The following is a 22257-nucleotide window of genomic DNA, read 5'->3' as shown; positions in this document are numbered from 1 at the left end:
GTGCTCTGGACAAAGTCTCTCTTTGTCTCTTGGGTATACACACCTGGATCATTTCTGGAGAGGGGCACTGCTGTTCCCATCACTCACTGTCTTTTCCAACACAAATAACCTAACAAGGTCAGCCAAAACACTCGTATCCCATTACTCCGCTGGCTCATTGTGTGCCAGAGCTCCTGGCACTGCTACATCACATTTGGGTTTTGACAGTCGCTAATAACGGCATGTGAAATCTCATAAACTCCCACTGATACAAGCAAGGAGAGCCATCCTTAAAACCCATTGAGATAATTACAACAGAGAGAGCCCTATCTTTTCCACTTTGCATAATTTGAAACTTGAAATTTGAATAATGCAATAATTGGTAATCATGTAGGTACAACAGGCAAGCGATTCAGATTATCATAGCGTCTGTTTCAGTAAATGTCCTAAGAACATATTTGATGGAATTATTTAATTTCTGTTCATTACATTAGTTCCACGTAGTAGTTGTTTAACGAATTAATGTAAAACACAAATATTTACAATATTATCCCACAGAAATTCATTTTAGGTTTCAGAAGGGTGCTCGTGAATTCCCCCTTTGCGGTCGATATGCGCCCTTGATGCAAACTTTTGCCAAGCTGCACTGAAGCGAGCTCCGCAGCAGACTTCTACCCGACAGTCAAAGCGGCATAACGTCACAAAAGCGCTGACTTGTAGGAAGACAATGAGTGCTATTTGGATCTTAGACTTACAAATTGGGCCTGCAGTAGTATGGAGAGACAATTAAACTGATAAGTCTGGGTAGCAATGTAGGTCAACTTACATTGCTTTAGATTCAACATTACTCCTAGCCCTGCCAGTAATGATGCAGAAGATTTGTTTTTTTTTTTAACCAATCCTTTTACTGTAAAGTAAGTGATTATTTTGTGATAGGAAAAGTCACATATACTGTTTCATCCTCCAGATGACACCACTGTGAGGAGGCAGCGGTGTTGATTTATTTAGAAACCCAGGATGTACACATCATTAAACAGATAATTACAGCGCAGATCCCCCGGATACCTTTTGAGTCATACGCAGACACCCCCACCTCTCCTCTGAAACCTGTCACTACAGTCCATCTTTAGTCACAGAGGGATGATGACAACGGAAGGACCACAAATTTTAACAACATCATCCCATGGCTTAGCAAACATTTTAATGGAGAATTACAACATTTTTGTTATTTATGGTTCAGTGTTGTTCGCTTGTAGTTATTTATAATCCTATTAAAAGTAATAGTTGACCCAAAAATAAAACTTTTGTCGTCATTAACTGCTGTTCCTACCCTGTATTATTTTCTGTCGTCCATGAAACACAAAGGTTAGGCAAAATGTCAAAACTACTTTTGTCCATTCAGTTAAAAACTGAATGATGATGATGTTCACTGCACAGCTCCTAAAAAAGAAAAAGAAAAAAGTACTTTAATAGTAGTCCATATGCCATGCTATAGATTTATGTAAGAAACAGAATGCTAGTTATTTGCTGAAAATTTTCCCTCCACTACAGCTGTGAATTCCCATTCCATTACTAAAACTTTAAATAGAAATGTGCTATTACTTTTCTAAGTAATTTGACTAATGATTTTTGCCTGATGGATTATAAGAGAAGTGAAAAAAAAAGAAAAAAAAAAATCATATACGCTTATACTGGAAAAGCAACCTAAGCTATGTCTACAGACATAAATATAACTTGATATATATCAAGACTTGAGGGTGGGCTCTTTTGATAAACTAGCAACCATGTAAAAATGGCCAAGGTCAATGGCCACCCGGTACACCCACTAAGCAACACCCTGGCAACCACCAGAACAACCCAACTTAAAGGGTTAGTTCACCGAAAAATGAAAATTCTGTCATTAATTACTCACCCTCATGTCGTTCCACACCTGTAAGACTTTCATTCATCTTCTGAACACAAATGAAGATCTTTTTGATGAAATCTGAGAGCTTTCTGTCCCTCCATAGACAACTACGCAAATGACACTTTGACGTTTCAATAAGTTGATAAAGAGATCGTAAAACTAATCCATATGAATTGAGTTGTTTAGTCTAATTTTTCTGAAGAGACTTGATCGCTTTATATGATGAATAGATTTAATTTAGGCTTTTATTCACATATAAACATTGATCAATGAACATAAACAGAAGCTCAAACGTACATGATTGACGTGCAAGAACAAACTTATATGTGAATATAAGCTTAAATTCAACCTGTTCATCATTTAAAGTGATCGTGTCTCTTCAAAAAATTTGGACTAAACCACTCAATTCAATTTGAAGCGTCAAAGTGTTGGTTGCGTAATTGTCTATGAGGGACAGAAAGCTCTCAGATTTCATCAAAAAGATCTTCATTTGTGTTCAGAAGATGAACAAAAGTCTTACGTGTTTGGAACGACATGAGGGTGAATAAATGATGACAGAATTTTCATTTTTGGGTGAACTAACCCTTTAATATGGATAAGCAATGACTTGCATTTTCCTAAGGAAATGTGAAAATATAAGATTTAAAATCTTTCTTTTTCAAGCATAGTAAACAGGTGACCATTTAGATAGCTTTACCATAATGCCTCCATGCCCTTTTGCTAAGTAGTGAGCTGCATGGAGAACGAAAACAAAGAACCCTTCAGACAGCAGTACAATTACTACTTCAGAGAAGGTCAAACGCTCACATTTACTAAACTCCACCAGGCTGATTCAGACTGACAAACGGACAAAAGGCAAATCACGGAAATGCACACATACCCTAGCTACAACATACCCCAGCTACAACAGCCCCATCCAGGTGAAGTTAGCATTTGTTTTTCAGATCCAACTTGGTTTGATATTTTGTATCTAAGGAAATGACATCCAAAGAAGTGACCCAAGTGTCCAATTACTTTATGGCACTAGGTCTACAAGTGCGTCAATTTCAAGCTGAACCTGCTCTATAACTGAGACTATGTGTCCTGAACTGACCAGCCTCACCTGATACTGTCAAATAATAATATTGAGCCTGAAATCAATGTCTTTTTTTTAAAAATTTCACAGGCTCTAACTAAAAAAAAAAAAAAAAAATGAATAAATGAATACAAGTCCTGTCAGGCTTAGGTGAAAGTCTAAAAAGATTACTATAGGGATAGGCATGAGAAGTGACAACAATAACCAATTCTGAAAACAAAAATGAAATCCAGTCCACAATCAACAATACACAAACATGCCAAAAAGTGCCTCGTTTTTCATTTCCATGATTGGTTATAGTAGAAGTACCTTGCAGTCAGATCCCACTACCCAGTACCCAGATTCGTCAATCACCAATTTATGTCAACACTAGCCTTGTTTCAAATGGCACCCTCAGCCCTCATAGTCCTCCTCAAAAACTAGACATTGAGGCAATGAATTTTGAACTAGGATCAGAAAAAAGGTGCATAAAATGACTACATTCTTGTGGACTGAGCAATATACAAGACTGCAACCTTGATGACAACACCAACACTTTCCCTTAACAATGCTTTATTCCTTTCTAAAATAATGTGTGCATTCTTCTTTTCAAAAACAGGTAGACAGTGTAGTCAACTGCCCCACACAGTTCTCACAATAACTATTCCCATCATGCCAAAGATATCATTACCAAACATGTCCAGTATGTGTTAATCTCCACAAGTATCTGAAGCTCATGGCCTTTTCTGAACAACTCAAGCAATGTCATCAGTGCTGCAGCACCGAGACGGGCACCATTAGTGCCTGCCGGATTATCCTGCCAGAGAGAGGGAGCCCTCGCACCGTACGTGAGACTCATGCCTATCAGCTCCTTGTTTCACCTTGGCACATACTGCAGTAGCTGAGCACTATAGTAGCGTAACGAACAGCGTCATGATTTGTGTGTTTGATTCATATGTGAATATTCACACGGCTGCTGCCTGTATCTCACACTGACATGAGGCTGTACGAAAATGATGCATGTTGCAGGGAGATTATTGCTTTACACTCTCTCACCCCTGCCTGCTGTTGGCTGCGACCACGTGGTCTGATTCCTACCATGGAGGGAGGGAAATGGGAAGGAACAGCTGGGAGGGAGAGAGGGAACAATAGAACGGAGGTAGGGAGCAGTGGATACATGAAAGTATGTGGGAAACAGATGGAGAGGGGTACAGGCAAGGTGTTCAATACTAATGTACATGTATTGTAATTGCATGCAGTTTTATGAATTATGCATTCTCTGCTGTAATAATTTTATGAAAAGCCAGTTAATAATAATGGGACTAATGACTAATTGGCTTATCCTCAGAAGTCCACATATTCATGGTCCGACTACCATGCAAGCATGGTAACAGGTGCACTTCACATTAAGCACTTCAGAGGAAGATAGTTGCTTTGCAAGGTCTGTGGCTTCAAATCTTTGAAAGATATTTAAACATTTTGAGATAACGGCAAGTAAACAAAATATCCTGGAAAACAACTATATTCTGCTATGTCTGATTTGATAGTTACCCGGAGATAAATCATGGACCATCAGCGTAATTAGTGCCCTGGGGGCTTGGATTGCCAGGGGCCTCCGAAACCTCGGGGCACAGGAGATTTTCAAGACCTCCAAAATAAGGTGGATACCAGGATTCCTGGCACATACACTTTCAGGATCTCCAAAAACGTGTACCCAATGGTCTTGTGCAACCATGATCTTGTCCTGGAAAAGGAGGAAAATTGTGATTGGTCAATGTACATGTCAGTCAGATGGTTATTAGGGATTTAAAGAACAGCATTCTCCCCTAAAAGTGATCAGGCAGACCAAATCGTAAGTTGTAGAGACTTGAAATTTTGAGGGCTGGTAGTACTCACACCGCCTACATCGTCACCAAGGCTTGCCCCGATCAACCTGATGGGGGCGCTACAGCGGTCAAAAGTACTAAATGGCTCATAACTCCAGAACCGTTGGGCCTAGGCTCAAGTGTCTTATATATTGTAGGAATCCTTGACATTTTCGGGTATTTTTTTGAAAAGCGTACTTTTGCGAATTAGTCCTAGATTTTTGACCCAATCAGAACCAAACCAGTGCAGCAACATTCTCTGGAGTCTGACTGTCAATAGTTATCAAAAAAAAGGTTGAAATTTCTTTGCACGGTCCCTAAGGGCCACCAAAATATTTGAAGTGGCCGGAGCCACTTTTACTAAACTGGCTATAACTCATGAACAGAATGAGATATTTTCACCAAGCTCAGCACATCTATGTAAGAGCTCATTCTGTGGTCGTGTGAAAAAGGACGCAGCGACTGGCAACTTGGTGGCACTATAACAGCAAAAACCATGAAAATGGCTATAACTACTTCACCGTTAGTCCGATTGACTTGATAATTAGCGTCCAAGGTGCCATGATTGTCTATGAGGACACCAACATATCCCGAAAAAAATTTCATCGGCAAACGAATCTTGAGCAGCTATCAGATAAGGTTAACGGAGGCCAATCGGAATGAAACTCGCTGGGCCTGTTTGACTCAAGGCCCTAGAGGCCTGTGGGAAAATCGAAAGAAATCAGCCACCAGGCGGCACCTTTGCATTTTTTCACGTGCGCAAACGATCGTGTATTGCGCAATTTTTTTGCACACGCCCACAAAATTCGTACCACATGGTAGAACTCCTCATTCTGAGCAACTTTTGCCTCTAGGACCACTGCTGTCCATCGAATCGTTCGTTAAATATTGGAGATTATTTCAAAAACCAACTTTGGCGAACTAGTCCTAGGTTTTTGGCTCAACCTTGATAACTGTTAAAAAGCTTTATAAATCATACATTTCCTGTGGTAAATTGCCTATATTGGCTGTAAATGGTCTTTTCCATGTATGATCGAAATGGTTACAGGCTTGCTAAATAAAACAAAAAATCTTTTTATGCATGTGCTTAAAGGCCTCAAAACGCTTGAACCCCATTGAACTTTGAGCTAGACATTATGCTATATGTAAATGATCTATAAAAAAATGCCTTTTTAAAAAAGGTTTTAAAACAGTTCTAGAATAGTCACTTTCAGGAAAAGTGCCCATAAGGGCGGTTTACCTGTAACCCTAAACATACCTGAACCTGCTACTCAAGGTCTTCAGAATTACTACGAGGCATGTTGTAAGAACTGACATACTTGCTCTAGAGCAGGGGTAGCCAACCCTTCCCCCTAGAGGGCTACCAGTATCTAGAATGTGGCTGTTCTGGAGTTTGACCTCTCTGTCCTTTAGACTTTACTATATCTCCCTAACTCATCTTCAGTCACTCTGTCTGCCTCATCTCTCATTTTACATTTCTCCATTAGAGCTCTGGAATGGGCTGGCGCTCTTTTGTCTAAATGTGACTTTGTGAGGTGAGGTAGGGCCAGAAGATGAGCGTGCTGCCTCAGCCGAGCCCTGGGAGTGAATGAAAGCCTGGCAGCTCTCCCGTATGCTGACAGATGAATTATTGAGCCCTGTTTACCCAAACGAGAAGCCTTGGTGTGCTCATTCAGGCTGGAGGGGACTGGAGGAAAGCAAAAAACATGCCTAAGAGCAAACAGCTGGATTCACTGTGATACCTTCATTAATGATGTCATGAAGGCTTTGTCTTGCTTGTTATGCTTTTTTTAACATATACAAAGTATCTGGACACTTAAAGCACCCTTAAAAATAAATTATGTTACAAATCCCTAAAGTTTGACAATTAGCTGTGATGTGTTATTTTTTTTAAATAAATGCTATTGGTTTGACATTGTATCTTGTTATGTAATGCTGTGACACTCATTTTAAATGGCAGCTTAAGTGTCCAAATGCTGTTTGGGGCCACTGTATGTAGATATTACACCTACAGACATCTAGGTAAGTGAACATCTATTCTAGTTTTCCTGCTCACACATACACATAAAACACACAAGCTTTGATACACACAGAGCCAGCTGGGATCATAGTGTTCTTTTCATGTCCAGTTGTGTGGGTGTCAGTACTGTATGTGCAGAGGGGACCGTTCTCTTATTAAGAACAGTAGGTTGTGTTTTATGTCCCATGCAGTCTACAGAGAAAGCAAACGCTGTGCATCCATGATGATGACCCATCTGCCTGTTAAGACACCAGAGCAAGTGGAGGGACAAGACGCTGACAAAAACCATGATAATCAGAGTACATCTGAACTCATGACTCTTATCTCAGCCAAAAAGGCAGAACTTACTCCACAACATAATAATTTGTGTGAAGAAGAATTAAAGTTGTTGGTGTTTTACTGCCACTAGTGGTCATTTTAGCTGGAAAGGGCAGTGGTTTGTATGAACAGTATAGGTACGTTTTTCGAATTTTGCAAAAAGATTAAAAAAAATAGCTGACTTTATTAAAATAACCCCATTCATAAGTTTGTGAACCATTGATTCTTAATACTGTGTGTGGTTACCTGGATGATCCACGACTGTTTTTATGTTTTGTGATGGTTGTTCATGAGTCGCTTGTTTGTTCTGAGCAGTTAAACTGAGCTCTGTTCTTCAGAAAAATCCTCCAGGTCCTGCAGATTCTTCAGTTTTCAAGGATTTTTTTTTGCATATTTAAAGGAACAATTGAGGGACTCAAACACAACTATTAAAAAGGTTCAAACATTCACTGATGCTCCAGAAGGAAACGATGCATAAAGAGTCGGGGAGTGAAAACTTTTTGAAGATCAATTTAAATTGTACTTAATTTGTCTTCCGGGAAACATGCAAGTATCTTCTGCTGCTTCCGAAGGGCAGTACTAAATGGAAAAAAATATATATATATTTCAACAAAATAAGAAAAATTTGGACATCTTCATCCTGTTCAGAAGTTTTCACCCCCCGGCTCTTAATGCATCGTGTTTCCTTCAGGAGCATCAGTAAATGTTTGAACCTTTTTTATTAGTTGTGTTTGAGTCCCTCAGTTGTCCTCAGTGTGAAAAGATGGATCAAAATCATAAAGTCACTGCTGGACTGTTTCAAATATGATTGATTCAAATATGCAAAAGATGCTGGAAATCTGAAGAATTTTTTTTATTTTTCTGAAGAACAGAGCTCAGTTTAACTGCTCAGATCAAACAAGCGACTCATGAACAACCATCATAAAACAAAAAAACAGTTGTAGATCATCCATTGATTAAGAATCAATTGTTCCCAAACTTTTGAATGGGGTTATTTTAATAAATTCAGCTATTGTTTTGTCTTGTGGACTATATGTAAACATCTTTTATGTAAAATATCTTACTCAGGACAGTACTAAATAAAAATAACATGCATTTTGTATGATCTCTCTTATTTTGTTAAAATTATTCACATTTTCACAGATTCTTCAAGTGGTTCCCATACTTTTTCATGCAACTGTATATAGCTTCTGTGTATATGTGTGTATATAAATACACACATAAAAGAAAGCTGAAAACAAGGATTGCACAACCAACGCCTTTGGTATAACCAAACATTTACAGGATTCAACTCCAACAGGAGAGATTTATGAGCTTTCACTGTTACGCCCTTGAGGAAGGCATTTAAACTCAGGTTAGTTCAGGGCAATTGCCCCTATTGTAGGTCGCTTAGGATAAAACAATCGCTAAATGGGGTTTTGAATTGTGCTTTGTTCTTAATGTCGCAAAATATGCAGTGCAATGACGACAACATCAGTTCTGCGCAGTGATTTTTTCATACGCAACAAATATAATTAACATGCAGTCAAATCTGATGACACCATTTGTGCTGATTAGCACATAATTCACAGAAGGCAGCAGCCCTGACGTGTCCATAGAAATCATCTAATGATGCAAAACAAAGTAGACACAAAAAAGTGCAGTCAATTTAAAATGTCCAAGAACAGCATGTCTAGTCTGTGACAGAACAACCTCACACATTGATTTTATCTATCTGCCTTGAGGGCCTCGGGCTCCTGACGTCACCGCACTTCAATAAACTGGAGCGAGAGATGCATCTTCAATGCTACAGACCAGCAAATAAAGGTTTTTTAGTGCAAACCCAGAGTAGCAGAGGATTGGCGGTAATAAATTGCTGCCTCTTTCTGAACAAGTTCAGGCATGGCACATCCACTTCAGTACGCCACAGGGAGATTGAAAGAGAATGATCCGGCCACCGCAGAGTTAGGAAGACAATGTGATGGGAAAACAACCTCAAGAAATAGATAGAGGATTAGAGAGAGAAAAACAGACCGCAAAAACTGAAAAAAACAAAAACAAACAGGTGGTAATAAATGTTTAATCAATACCGTAAAAGGGTCTTAAAGAGGTCATATCATACATATACATATAACACCAGGGCCCATAGGGCCCTCTAATAAGCTTTACATAAAGAGATTTGGCTCTCACCTCTGAACTGCTGTTTGAGGAAAAACCTAGGGAAGATAAAATGGTTTTCAGCTTTTAAAGAGATTTTTTTGTTCTGGTGAAAATACTGCATTATATCTTGACTAAAAAATAATGCCCCATTTTATCACTTCATGCTCATATCTGCACAGGGAGAGGAGGGAACATCCTAAAACACATGGGACCATGATCCTGCCCGGCTTAGCGTTAGTTCCAGATTGGAAAGATAGCATCTGGATCTTCTTCTTCTGATGTTTAGGAATAACTGAATCTACTTCACTGCACTGGGATTCACATGTCTAAGACACTAGAGAAAAATAATTAATTTAATACATTTTTTTAACTGTAATTTATATTATGAGCATAACATTTGAGAGAAAAGTTGATTTGAAAGTTGATTTGAGAAGTCGTGAATATTATTATTCAAATAGTTTTCATTGTTTTAAATTTGTAAAAAAAAAAAAAGCTTTTTTTTATTCTGTGAAATTAACTAAAATTTAATAAATTACATAAATATTATTTAACTTACTAGACACAGAAAATAAATAAATAGATAAATCAATCAATCAATCAAATAAATAGATAAATCAATCAATCAATCAACAAATAAATCAAACAATAAATCAAACAATCAAATCAATCAATCAATCAGTCCATAAACTGTAAAAACAAACAAACAAACAAACAAAAAAAAAACAAAAACAAATCCCGAATATGCATAACTGATAACAAAAACTATTAAGAAACATAATTATTTAAATGAAATTCTTTCAAATGTGTCACACAGGGAATTCTGGGAATGTCAGTTTACAGTTTTTTACTGTAAATTATAATCTTTTACTTCTAAAAACTTACAGTATTTTACTGTAAAATTACATTAAATGTCCGGTTAGATCTTTTACAGTTTTTCCTTGTATATAGTACGGCAACTTACTGTTAGCAGTTTTTTTTCCCCGTAGCAATACTTTACAGTTAAAATTACACTCATTTTTTTTTACAGTGATACATACAGTACATATGAGTATAACAACATTTAAGTGAAATGTTTATTTGAAAAGACATTATTATTATTTGATTCGTGATGAAAAAATGCATAATCTCAACTTTCCTGTTTTTAAATTGGTCAAAATCATAAAACCATTATATCCAAAACCCAAATCATTAAACTATTCTTTCACTATTGTTTCACTTTCGTCACTGTTGTAGCTTGTACCTTTCAATGTTGTAGTATTGAATTTGGATAAAGTGCCTGCAGTGGTTTTGGGAATGACACAATAGAAGAGACAGATTTATAAATGTGAGTGCTAGCAATGAAGAGAGGTGGCAAAATTGCGAGGAAAAGAAATCGGTAACAATTTCAGAATATTACCCAATACGTAGGCAAACTGTGTTTACTCAAATAATAATAAATCACTCATAATCACATCTGTCACAACTCCCACTAAGGACCTGGCTTCTTCACTCCCTCTCCTACACTGCAGCTATGGAAAAGATGAGCAAGCTGGACAGATGAATGTTAATGTAATGTAAATGACAGACAAATGACAAATCAGATGAATGCACACACCTGTGCCAGAATCGAACTTAGCATTTCAGACTGAAACAACAGCCAAACTGATAATGAATACTTTATATTGTCATGAAAGACAATGTTTATAAAATGTGTGCTAACAATGAAGCCTGCACCATTTTTGTCTAAGAAAAGATCTGGTTTGGTATTTTTGTACTTAAAAATAGCAGTTTACCTCATCTCACATGGTGTGTGGAGTGCGTTGTGTGTGACTGTCTGCGTTAGTGGCCACGTGTGTAGTGGATCTGTTTTTAGAAGCTGAATGCGCAGGGTGACGCATTTTCACAAGGGTTGAGTTCCCACCTTTCACAGCACACAAAAATAGTCCCAAACCTGCAAAAATAGAGCAACTGGCTGATTTAATCTGCAGATGCGCAAAGACCTGCCGCTGCTCCAACCTTTAGAGAGAGATCAATCAACTCCATCTCTCTCTTCGCCCCTGGACACACACACACACACACACACAGTCGTGACTAGACACTCAGAGGAGAGCAGCAGCGATAAACAGAAGCAGAGAAAGAGAGATGAAGAGCAGAACTCAAAATCCCTGCCTCAAACAACGTACGGATCAGTGCAACCCCAAGGGGTCTAAAAGATTTCTGAAAATGCTACCAATTTTTATTAAAGCAAACGTTTCTGCAGCTGTATTTGTATGTCTTTCTCAATTTTAAGGTATGATTTATAATGTCATTTCCTGTACAAAAAAAGTACTGTGGTGGTGTGGTATTAGATTGCAATACTATGGTATTTTGATATATATATATATATATATATATATATATAGATAGATAGATAGATAGATATAGATAGATAGATAGATAGATAGATAGATACTGAATGATTACCATATTCATCTACCAAAGTACTCCAATGTAATTCAAAGAATACCGTATTAATTTGTTGCATATGCTAGTACCACGGCATCTAATCCCATGGTACATTGTGGTAAGTGCTGCAAGCCTGCATTTTGCAAAACAAAATGTAAATATTTGCGAAGTAGTGTAATTATTATTTATATACTAGTATTTACTAATATTTTAAATCTTTTATTTTATATTTTAAGTTACGTTTTCATTTTAATTAGTTTAAAATGCCCCATTATGCTATTTTAAAGGTTCCTACTTTTGTTTTGGAGTCTCCTACAACAGGTTTACATGCATCCAAGGTCAAAAAAAACACTAATTTACTCATAATATACATTGCACATCACATCATTTCTCAAAGATTCTGAAAACCGTTTGTTCGAAGATTCAGTCTCTCTAAACCCCTCCTTTCCGTGAGCCTACTTTGCTCTAATTGGTCACTCGGCCCAGTCTGTTGTAACTGGTCTACCACTTACAGCACATCTGAAACAAAACGCCTATTCCCTTATCTGAATTTCAGCACTGATACACAATGATACGAACAAAAACGGGTTTTAATTTCTCATCTCCATAAATATATCTAGTAGTGAAGCTAATGCAAGGGCTAGAAATCAATTAAAGCATTAGTTCACTTTCAAATGAAAATTAGCCCAAGCTTTACTCACCCTCAAGCTATCCTAGGTGTATATGACTTTCTTCTTTCTGATGAACACAATCGTAGAAACATTAATATATATCCTGACGCATCTAAGCTTTATAATGGCAGTATGCGTTACCAAACGAGTATGAGCTAAAGAAAGTGTCTCCATCTACATCCATCCATCATAAGCGTACTCCACATGGCTCTGAAGGGTTAATAAAGGCCTTCTGAAGCAAAGCGATGCGTTTGTGTAAAATATATCCATATTAAACAAGTTATGAAGTAAAATATCTACCTTCTGCTAGACCGCCTTCTGTATTCTTCAAAAAGCTTACGCTGTACGTCCTACGCCTTCCTTATTCAACTTACGGAAAAAAAACGGAACTGGGGTCGCGTCAGTTAATAGAGGGTATGCATTGAAGTCACTTTCCTGCCAAAAGAACCTGCTGCATGACTGGATTTAATAGGGGAAACAGCGAAAACGCAAGTAAAACAAACAATTACACTAAAGGTTGGGATCGAAAGTGTTCCTTATAACATGTCAAGGAAACCTAAGCATGGATATTAACATGCAACCAGGAATCGTGTTTTCCTGACATTTATATGTGCCTGATTTCACCACTGGGGAAATACATAAAGCAAATCTGCCTGTGAACGCTTTATATAACTACAATATAGGTAGGTCTAAATCAGAGTGATCACTTATATCAGTGTTATATATATCGTTATATCGTCCAGCTCTAAAACTTGTATAGTTTTTGTCAGTGTTTATTTAAAAACACCCAATTATGCAGAAGATGGTAAATATTTAATTGATGAGTTAAACACAATATATAATAATACAATATATATGGTATGATTTTACCCCAAAATCCAACATTTTGACACAAAATGATAACTGCAAATCCATGTTTCTCTGCCTGGAGTCCAGTTGTTTCTGTGAATTGCAGCAATCCATTTGCTTCTTTTTTCTGTAGCTTTCGGCAGTCTGTAAAAATATACCTCAGATTTTGTGTCAAAGCTATTTGTACAGTCGGTCGCAAAGCTCTTTCCCGTTTTGGATGTGTTTTGTATGTTTTTTTGCGGCATTCACCCTGAAAATCAATGCTGTCACTTAGTCTTTTTTCCACTCAGTGGGAGTAACCGCAGTCAAAACGGCCGACGGTGACGTCACGTGCATACCCTCTATAGGGAAGGCGTGCATAGGACGTACAGCGTAAGCTTTTTGAAGAATACGGAAGGCGGTCTGGCAGAAGCTAGATATTTTACCTCATAACTTGTTAAATATGGATAATTTTTTTACACAAACACATCGCTTTGCTTCAGAAGGCCTTTATTAACCCTCCGGAGCCCTGTGAAACATGTTTATGATGGATGGATGTGGATGGAGACACTTTCTTCAGCTCATACTTGTTTGGTAACGCATACTCCCATTATAAAGCTTGGATGAGTCAGGATATTTATTAATATTTCTACGATTGTGTTCATCAGAAAGAAGAAAGTCATATACACCTAGGGTGGCTTGAGGGTGAGTAAAGCTTGGGGTAATTTTCATTTGAAAGTGAACTAATCCTTTAATACTTTGCTGATACTTCCTTGTCATCGTGGAGAGCGCTTTGGAAAGGAGGAGAAAGCGGCACGGCCGTGCATTCCACGCGTTTTCAGGCGTGACATGTGAACGGCCCTTTAGAAGAAGAAAAACAGTGATGAAACGCGCTCTTGTAGAGTGTTTGTCCGTTTAGGGCTGCTGTAGAAACATGCCGGCGCAAAATGACGACTTGACATGTAGGGGGGACCCGTGTATGTTGATATAAATGGCTCATTCTAAGGTAATAAAAACTGTTCATTATGTAAGGTCTTTATACACCACTGAAAACATAGTTATGTATATTATATTGCATTTCTGTCAATATATCCTCCCAAATTTTACACATTGCACCTTTAAGCTAGAATGTTTTACAAACAAATTGCACAGATATTCGTTCAACTCATTACTTAGATACACACGTCTGCAGCAATTTTCTGTCCATTTGAAGCTTTCTTCTCAGGGGCGACACTGAGGAGTAAGGAGACGCATTCTTTTTATTCATTTAATTATAATTTACCTCATTTAACACAGCTTGAAGCTGCGACAGGACTGGACATGTTCTGCTCAAACCAAGAGAGCTCGAGAATGACTCATTAGAGGCTGTCACTCTTAAAGCAAAAGGTCATGTGACACCAACACTTAACTAGTTTTCAAATTAGAGGAACGACTATAAGATTGTGGGCTTGTTGGTTGATGTAAACTACAGGTCATCAAAATATGTAGATGAAAGGAACAGACATTTACACCTGCTACTAACATCAGTTTTTGATCACAAGTGATCAAAGCTATTGTAAACACAGGTGCATAAGTGCATGTGTAAACCCTAGTGTTTAACTTAATTATAAGACTGTCACTTCCTATTTTTATTTAGGCATATTTTATAATTACTTCTATATTATCATTATTTAATTATTAGGTAGGCCTAACACTTTATATTAAGGTGTTCTTGTTACAGTATAATGATACATTTAAGTACTGAGTAATAATAATTGACTGCATAACATTACACACTGAATAAACATTTTTAAGCTTACATTTTGTATAATATTGTAAATGATTGTATCTCTAAAGAACATGTCACTTGTTCAAGGTCTTTAATTTGTCCCTAGCACAAACAACCAAAAGCCATTGAATCAGAAAAACCAGCAGCCCTAACCAAATGAATATGAGATGTTCAATAAATCAGACTTGGAAGTTAAAGAGAACACATTACAAAAGTCCATGCAGGCAAGAAGAAAAAGGATATGTCCATGGGCCTCTGGTACAAAAGAAACCTTTATGTAGCTGTCACCAGTCCCTACTTTCCAACAAGAATTAATCACTGTAATTTACCTATAGAGACGAGCAAGCAATTAATAGAGCAGAAATAAGAATAGAAATGTGTGCTTGTGTGTTTGACTATGAAAGAAAGACGGAGCTTATAATGACATAACACATGGCCCCAACTGCCCCATTTTAGTAACAAACAATTTTGCATACAAAGTGTCCAATCTAGCAGTAAATCCCATCACGGGTGCGAGAGCCCCTACAGTGATGCTATTTCTAAAAGACGAAGAAAAGCCATGATATCAACAACAGGCAGAAGGCTAATCTGGAACAGTCTGATTAACTGGATTTACTGTGGAACCAATGAGGCAAAAACCAAGGCAGAGTGACCATGACAGTTCAGTTCAAAAGAGTCCATTAGCCAATAGTTCAATTACTCTGAACTGAAGGTTGATTGCTATTCTCACCAACAGCATTTATGATGCTTTCAGGAAAATCTTTGATTACTTTACACAAATCAGTGAATCTATGAAGTGTGACCATCACTATATGGTCATTAAATTGAACTGCATTAGGCAGTTGTAGCCTAATGTTAGAGAGTCGGGCTTGTAACCTGAAGGTCGCAGGTTTGAGTCTCAGAACCGGCAGGAAATATAGGTGGAGGGAGTGAATGAACAGCGCTCTCTTCTACTCTCTTTACCCAAAACTGAGCAAGACACCTAACCTCCAATTGCTCCCTGGGCGCCGCAGCAAAAATGGCTGCCCACTGCTCCAGGTGTGGGTGTTCAATACTTGATAGTGGTGCCATAGAAATGCATAATTCCAGTCCGAGGACGTGAACAGCTCCGAATATAGTGTCACGTGTTGTCATCTCAGGATTATGCTAATTACGCGGTGGTGTGAATGCAGCATATATTATTTCTGTGCCAAACACTTCTCTGCCTTGTATTGGTTGACCAAACCTATAGCCCCACCCCAAATGTATGCATTTACATTTACATATCCAAAGCAACCTACAAATGAGGAATACAACAAAGCGATTCATCCTAAACAAAGCAATTCATCCTAAAAGGACCAAGCGATTCAACAATGCGATCTTAAAACAATTAATCCTTATGTCATTGATTAGCGAGAGTCAATGTTGCTGGTCAGGAAGCTCTGACAAACAGTCGTTTTAATATGACAGAAAAATGTTAGATTTGACAAGCGCGTCTCTTAGTATCGAGCAGCATCCATTGATCCAGCAGATGTTGACACAAAGATCTGAGCAATAGACTGATGCTAAGAGAATTCGATGTGACAAACGGGGGAGATTCAGGTCAAGGCAATTTTCAATCCTTAGTCTGTTCTCTTCTAACAGAGGTTGGTGAGTCAAGGCTTCACATCCAAATAAACACATGCAGGCACTTGCATGCAAATATGAACAAACACTGGTATAGCTTGTAAATGAATATATTTATCAGAACACAGGATGAGACCTGAAGACATGAGTGGAAACAAAGGCTCAAGTAACGGCTGAGCAAATACCTGCACACACACACACACACACACTGGGTTTTCGTTTTTTATGGGGACGCTCCATAGACATTTTTTTACTGTACAAACTGTATATTTTATCTCCCACAACTATGTTCTGCATTTTTGGATTTTCAAAAACATTGCTTAGTATGATTAATACAGTTTTCCTTATGGGGACCACGACAAGGATTTTGATTATTTCCATCTTTGTGGGGACATTTTGTCTCCATAACGTAGAGAACACCTGAACCACACACACACACACACACACACACACACACACAAAGTATAACTAAGACATTAGTCACACATTTCATTAAGCACCCCAAGCAAACTCTGAATTGCTCTAAAAATGAACAAAACAAAAAAAAAGATGACTAAAAATTGCAAAAGAGACCAACAAGAACATTTACACTGAACAACATTGATTTAAACATTTCCACTCACTCATGTCAAAGCTTTAAATGAAACCGTCTAATGATGCACTGGCTCCAAAATTAAATGAGTTCCTTGATAATCTGGAAGCCAGAAGGGAAAGAAAACTTACAGCACATTTTCACCTAGATTGCTCTTTTAGCCAGCGGTGGTTATTTTCCAGTTTTTGTTCATTCAGTTCTCAATGAGTGTGCTTGGGGGCTGAACTAACACCATGAGATCTACTGTCCTACTGTTCACCATTAATGCATTGTTAAAGGGTTAGTTCACCCAAAAATGAAAATAAAGTCATTTATTACTCACCCTCATGTAGTTCCACACCCGTAAGACCTTCATTCATCTTCGGAACACAAATTAAGATATTTTTGTTGAAATCCGATGGCTCAGTGAGGCCTGCATTCAAAGCAATGACATTTCCTCTCTCAAGATCCATAAAGGTACTAAAAACATATTTAAATCAGTTCATGCGAGTACAGTGGTTCTACCTTAATATTATAAAGCCACGAGAATATTTTTGTGCACCAAAAAAACAAAATAACGACTTTTCAACAATATAGTGATGGGCCGATTTCAAAACACTGCTTCGGAGCTTTGCGAATCGAATCAGTGAATCGGAGCGCCAAAGTCACGTGATTTTAGCAGTTTAGCCGTTTGATAGGAGATCCGAGTGACTGATTCGATTCGTAAAGCTCTGAAGCAGTGTTTTGAAATCGGCCCATATTGTTGAAAAGTCGTTTCGTTTTTTTGGCGCACAAAAAGTATTCTCATCGCTTTATAATATTAAGGTAGAACTACGGAACTCGCATGAACTGTTTTAAATATGTTTTAGTACCTTTATGGATCTTGAGAGAGGAAATGTCATTGCTTTGAATGCAGGCCTCACTGAGCCATCAGATTTAATCAAAAATATCTTAATTTGTGTTCCGGAGATGAATGAAGGCCTTACGGGTGTAGAACGACATGAGGGTGAGTAGGCCTAATAAATTACATTATTTTCATTTTTGGGTGAACTAACCCTTTAATGTTCCTCTCCTTGCTCCACCCACTGTTCCACACTCTTAGAAGAAGTTCTATATAGAACCTAAAGGGTTCTTTCCGGCACTTCATGTGATCTAAAATGGATTTACACCGTACCAGACGCTAAAAGCTGTCTACACTGAACGCGACAAGACGACCGTTGGAAAGCACTTGGACTACGTCAGAAATAGAACGGGGAATCCGTTTACTGTCGGGAATATGTCACGTCGCGCCGCATCCAGTGTAGACAATATCACTGATTAGAATGGGTTCTATTGTTTTTTGTTGCGTCGCGCCGCTCGCGTCCGGTGTAGACACGGTGTTAGTTTCAACTCATTTTGAATAGTAATTAATTTGATGAATTAAACAGCTCAAACATCACCATAAGGGAAAAAAAAACTTAAAGCATGAAAGTATTATGCAATCATTTAAAACATTCCTCTTTATATAGAACCTTGGCATAAAGGGTTCTTTAAAGTCAAGAACTATGTAGAACCCCCCTGAACATTTTTTTTCTAAGTGCAGGTATCAAAACATGTTGAGTTCTATTTGACAGATACTGTCGACCGCCACATAAAAATTTACATTTGTCTGCAGTTTGTAAAAACAAACAAAAATGCATTTACAGTAATGCACTTACCATGGAAATCATTCTGCTCACTTTAAAGGGGACCTATTATGCCCCTTTTCACAAAATGTAATTTAAGTTTCTGGTGTCCTCAGAATGTGTCTGTGAAGTTTCAGCTCAAAAAACCCCACAGATCATTTATTATAGCTTGTCAAATTTGCCCCTATTTGGGTGAACAAAAACACATCGTTTCGTGCGTGTCCTTTTAAGTGCAAATGAGCTTTCGCCGCTTTCCAAAAGAGGGCGGGGCTTTAACAGCTCACGCTTCGATTGCTCAACAACAACAAAGCTGGAGAATCTCACGCAGCCAAAATGATGATTGTCAGTGACTAAAGAAACTAATACTTTTATTCAGCAAGAATGCATTAAATTAATCAAAAGTGACAATTTACAGAATCCTGAAAAATATTAAGAATTAAATTAAAATAATTTAATATTAAGCAACACAAAGGTTTTTAACACTGATAAGAAATGTTTCAGCACCAAATCAGCATATTAGAACGATCATGTGACACTGAAGGCACTACCATCACAGAAATAAATTACATTTGAAAATATATCAAAATAGAAAAGTTATTTTTAATTGTAATAATATTTCACAATATTACTGTTTTACTGTATTTTTGATCAAATAAATGCAGCCTTGGTGAACACAAGAGACTCCTTTCAAAATGTGTAACAGACTCAGAGTAAATGCTACAAAGCAGAGCAAAGTCAGTCCGTCCTATGAGACCCAGATAAAATTTTCAAACGGGAAATGGGGACAGATTAACTTTGAAAGAGGGCCTAGGAAATCTAATGAAGCACAATGGCTTGTTTGTATTAAATAAATGCATAAAACCAAACTAAACAGTTTTGCGTAAATGGTCTGTGCAGTGAGCTCAGCGTTCACAGAGGAGACTCATTATCTGAGGAAATAAGAGGTCATTAGTTAACGGATAAAAATCCGTTCTCCATTCAGAAACGCTGTTCTTACTGCGGTCAGCAATCACATGTGCTCTTTTCACACTGCCTACTCAAAGTCATCAGACGCCAGAGGGTTTTGTTGTTTCTGAGAGAGTTTGTGCTCGCATGGGGCCCGCTGATCATAGCGTAGGAGACTGAATGTACATGTGCGTCAGAGCAGGAGGGAGATCCGACTTCTGTGGCGCAGTGACCCATTTACCTGTAGTAACCCAAATCGCTTTTTAAAGACAGGAGATGAATGGGGACTACGAGAGAGAGAGAGAGAGAGAGATAGAACACCAGACAGAAACGACGTCAGATTGGCAGAAAGGAAATTACAGTTAAATGTACTGCAAAGCGTTACATTTGTCCACTTGTGCATGATCGTGTTCTCTGCAAAAGCCAAAAATTGCAGCATTGTTCTCTTTGTATTATGCATTTTTTGCTTTAATCTACACCAAAAACTTTTATGATCGACCCAAACCTGTTGGACCGTTCTCTCCCACTCACATCAAACAATATAATGATACACGCACACATACAAGTGGAATAGTTCAATGAAAATCTGTCAGCAATTACTCGCCCTCATGTCGTTTCAGACTTTCTTTCCTCCATGGAACACAAAGGTGAATTTCTGAAGAATATCCAGGCCATTCTTTTCAATGAGGACTGGGTCTGTCAAGCTTTAAAAAGACACAAAAGACACAAAAAGTAGTTCTTACGTCTTCTGAAGCCACGCAACAGACTCAAATTTACGTTATTATTCACTGAAAATAGTCCTGTTGTGAACGAAGAGAACTAGAGTGAATATGAAAAATTCTTCTTCACACAAAACTGTCAAAGGCTTCATAAGACTTGAAATATTGAGCACAAGTCACATGGAGCACATTTATGATACTTTTATTGTGCTTTTCTGTCATTTTGGAACTTGACATTTCTCATTCGCTTTCATTATATTGAATAGAGTGGCCTGGATTCACCTTTTGAGTTCCAAAGAACAAAGAAAGTCATACAGGTTTGAAAAAAATATGAGAGTAAATAAACGATGACAGAATTGTCATTTTTAGGTGAATATTCCTTTAACCGCTCACTTTCTCAGAGACTATGACCCATATTTCTCCTCACCAACTCATTAATTAGTGGTGACGTTTCTGCCTATTCTTGGGGGACAACAAGACAATGAATTAACAAGGCTGGCAAAAAATAAGTCTGCTCCGGCGAAGCAGAAAGGTCACAGCGGCACCTCGTATGTCATTCTGACAGGAGCTAAACAACAAGTAAACAACCGTCCTTTACCTGCTCCTAATCGCCACACAAGGAAGTCATTACATGGAGGTGGGCTACAACGCGACGCCACCTAGTGGCAGATGCAGGAAATGGCCAGCATTGCAGTTTTGCAGAGTCATTTCTGCAGTGTCGTTTATGGACAACAGACGAAGATATAAATGAATCAGAGATTATTTCATAATAATACATTAGATTACTACTACTACTAATAATAATAATAATTAATTATTTCATATTAGAAAGAACCAAATTTGCATTTCCTGAAGAAAAACAGCGCTTTTAATGCAGCAAAAGAATTTTGTTTAAAATTCTGTGAAAAGCAGAAAAAAGTCGGCACACCAAAGTTCCAAAACTCCATTTGGAACTTTGGTTTGCCGAATTTTTTCTGCTTTTTATTCATGTTTTTTGGTCGAGCACCCATCTTTGAGCATATTTTGCCAGTGATGTGCGTGCTTTTGTCCTGATTTTGCTGAGTTTAAAATTCTGTGCAAATGAATAAAGAAAGAAAGAACAATAACAAATTAATGCAAATATATGCAAGAAGAAGAAGACTAATCGTGACATCATCGTTGTTGGTTAGATTTTGAATGCTGAACATTCTAACAATTGGAGTCAGTGGGTGATTTTTAAAATGCAGTCATAAATCTACTCACACTTTAGGCTAAAATTATCAACAAAAAGATTTAATGTCTTTAAGTCTATATGTTAAGTGGTTCAGGCAGAATTAATTGCAGAAAATTGTGGGCAAGAAAAAATTAAAGAGGAGAGAATAGTTCGTCTTGCAAGCGGTGTAAAAAAAATATATAAAAAAAGCAAATAACATTTTTTTTTTCCTGATTCATACACTTAAGACTGCATAATTACCACACTGTCATCGTTGGTGCACTGAACCTTCCCTGAGTTTTGACAGTTTATATAAAGACCAGCTTTAATAGCTTCTCTCTCCTACCACACATTCCTCACCTTTCACCAAAACTGTGCCATCTCACATTATCTTATTAGCACTTCTGCAAGCTCATATCTGCTCAGCCAGGGTGACGGACACAGCCTCCTGGATTTCTAAAGGCACCTGTAGTGATGAGAAGAAACTTGTTTGTCTTTAGATCAGTTAGTGCAGTGGTCTCAATCAAACTCAGGGGCCGTTTACACGACACTGTTTTCAACTAAAAACAAAACATTTTTTATGTGTTTT

The sequence above is a fragment of the Ctenopharyngodon idella genome, chromosome 13, assembly GCF_019924925.1.
Source record: "Ctenopharyngodon idella isolate HZGC_01 chromosome 13, HZGC01, whole genome shotgun sequence".
Lineage (NCBI taxonomy): Eukaryota > Metazoa > Chordata > Actinopteri > Cypriniformes > Xenocyprididae > Ctenopharyngodon > Ctenopharyngodon idella.
This window is presented reverse-complemented; position numbering follows the sequence as displayed.